We start from the raw sequence: 3,380 nt of genomic DNA on the forward strand, positions 1-3,380 counted from the left end.
AGTTCAAAAAAAAGGTATTGCTATTTATCAAAATAAAGCCAAGGCAATCTTGGAGTTGCCACTATCAATATCAAAGAAGGAGGTACAGTCTTTCTTGAGAAAGGTTAATTTCTTTTGACGTTTTGTATCTAATCTTTCTAGTCAAACACGTGCTTTTTCATCTTTATTCAAACTTAAAGATGAGTCTCAGTATGAATGGATAGAGGAACATCAAAAGGCATTTGATTCGATTAAAGATTATTTGTCCAAAGCACCAATAATGGCAACCATTCGTTCCCATGAGTCATTGAAATTATATATTGCAGTATTGATGAATACTATTGGGTGTATGCTGGCTCAAGATGATGAGGAAGGTCATGAAAGGGCCATTTATTATTTAAGTTCGACGTGATCGAGTATATTGGCCATCTATGGTGAAAGATAGTATTGATTATGCTAAAGCATGCTAAGAATGTCAGAAGCATGGAGTAATACAACAAATCCCTGCTTCTGAGCTACATTCGATTATAAAGCCTTGGCCATTTAGGGGATGGGCTTTGGATTTGATTAGAATGATCCATCCTCCTTCGTCAAAGAATCACAAGTTTATTTTAGTGGCTATCGATTATTATATAAAATGGGTCGAAGCTATTCCTTTGGTAGATGTAGGTCAAAATGAGATCATTGATTTTATAGAACATATAATTCATCGATTCGGAATCCCTCAAACATTGAGTACTGATCAAGGTACTATGTTTATTGGCCAACGTGTTAAAACTTTTGTAGGCTTGCAGCATCAAGAAATATAACTATGGTGACTTCAACTCTATATTATGCGCAGGAAAATGGTCAAGTTGAAGCTGTAAATAAGATTCTGGTTAATTTGATTAAAAAGCAAAATGGTCAAAGACCTCGAACTTGGCATGAAACTATAAGCCAAGTATTATGGGCTTATCGAAATTAACCCAAAGGATCGACAAACATGTCTCCTTAAAAATTGGTTTATGATCACGATGCAGTTTTACCTTTAGAAATTAATCTCAATACCATAAGAATAATGAGACAAGATGAATTACCAATTGAGGATTATTAGAATGCAATGTTTGATGAATTAAACGATTTGGATAATGAATGTAACACCCTAACACACAGAGTTTTACACTTAAGTCGTAAAACAAAGGTGGTGTGGTAGTACGACCTCTAAAATAAAATGTACATATGTATAATAGTCGAAAGAAGGTAGTATACTAAGAGCTAGGGGTGCACATGGGCCGGGTGAAGTCGGGTTTGATGTGACCCAGATCCGGCCCGAAATATACACCGGGTTTATTTATTAGACCCGAACCCGGCCCTAGACCCGATGAAACCAATACACTTTCGGGCCACAATTATACCGGGTGAAAACCGGGCCGTTAACATTACATTACGTTGATACCTTCTTGTAAGCTAGCATGTAAAAATATCCAAATTTCCAAAACTCCAACCATTATTTAATATGGTAAAATTCACTTAGAAAAATATAACAAGAACCAACCCTTCTTCAAAATTAAAACATAACCATAATCAATACTAAAGTATAACCACAATCAATACTAATATTGTCTAATAATATCAAATATTTAAATCAATACAAATAACACAATATTATACATTAGTCTAAAGTCTTATGCATTCTAAACATAAAACATTAACTTATAGTCTTATAACGACTAATAACACAAAATATTAAGATTTACAATACTTAAATTCCACATAAGAATAGTCATGATCCATCACTAATAACACAAAATATTAATTGTGTATGATGACCGGGTCACCGGGCTGACTTCGGGTGACCCGAGCTATGGCCCGGACCCGACCCGAAATAATGACCGAGTCTATTTTTGAGACCCTTACCCGGCCCTAAACCCGATGAAATCACACCAAATTAGCCCCAAAAGTGTTCGGGACCGGGCCGGGCCTTCGGGCCGGGCCGGATCTGTGCACCCCTACTAAAAGCCTTGAAGAATAGGTAAAACAAAATCGTAAAATCAAAAGCACAACACTCAAGATTAAGGATTGCTTGCGTACGAAGAAAGCTAAAGATCATAAACATATATATATATAGAAAGTAATAACAGAGGGTCAAGAGTACAAAATAACAAGCTCCTAACTCAGCCTGCGAAGCTAAGGCTGGCCGGAGAATATTTACATACATATATACATAACCCACAATCCAAAATACATACATAAAGTCCTAGTTCTCCATACACCTCTAAGAGGTACAAAAGTAAAACAAGTATATACATGAGGAGAGTCTATACATATATAACAAAAGATCAAAAGTAAAGTCCCAAAATGACCACTTCGTTGTAGAACTCCAGACGCCTAGCGAGGTGCCTCTCGACCTGTATCTGAAAAATAACAATAACGTATGGGATGAGAACCGGGGGTTCTCAGCATAGTAAAGGTGCCACCTACATAAGATATAAGGTCTTGGAAATGCCAGAGGCAATCCTAGAACACCGACACTCATATTATAAAGCATAAAGGGTTAAACCAGAAACCATAGATGGGTGGTCTTCTAAGGATACCTAAACCTAACTAAAACTTAGCTAGAACACTAAATCTCTCCACCCTTCATCCGTTCCTCCATCTCCGGTGAATTTGCACAGACAGACAAGCATACAATGGCAAACACAGGTAGAATACAAGTAATACAGATAACAAGTATAATAGTTAGCATATTATAATCAATTAGGCATTCCCAAGTAATGCATAAACAAGAAATTTAAACAATATGCACATGATGTATGCCTGTCCTATAGTTGATGAGTCTCATCTATCGGTTATCAAGCCAACCCGACAAGTCCGACTGCTAAACCCTAGACTGTCCCCCGACGCGCATCCCCAAGAGTCTATGTTTGGTGTTTCTTATTTATATATAATTGCTCAATAGGAGAACCTTCCTAGGAATTTATAAGTGTCCGGTCACCTCTTACATTGTAGGGTCAACAGAGTATTGAGTATCAACTTGGAACACGTGGTGGCAAGCCACGGTACTTTACCTAGGGAAACTCATATCTCAGATAAGATTGGCATACTCTTGGCATCTTCTATACTTCCTCACAAACTCTTGTGCATCCGACATGATGGAAGGCCAATAGTATCCAGATCTAACAAGCTTCCTGGCCAACGCCTTTCCCCCAATATGGTGGCCACAGCATCCTTCGTGGACTTCGCTCAAGACGTAGTCCGTTTGGTCGGGCCGCAAGCACTTCAGCAGGGGTTGATTAAGCCCTTGTTTGTACAGCTGGCCCAGTATCACTACATACTTGGTCACCTCCTATTTTAGCGTTCTAGCACCCTTCTCGTCCTCAGGGAGCTCGCTGTCCTCCAAGAAATAGATGATCAGATCTATC

Source organism: Arachis ipaensis, chromosome B07, assembly GCF_000816755.2.
Source record: "Arachis ipaensis cultivar K30076 chromosome B07, Araip1.1, whole genome shotgun sequence".
Lineage (NCBI taxonomy): Eukaryota > Viridiplantae > Streptophyta > Magnoliopsida > Fabales > Fabaceae > Arachis > Arachis ipaensis.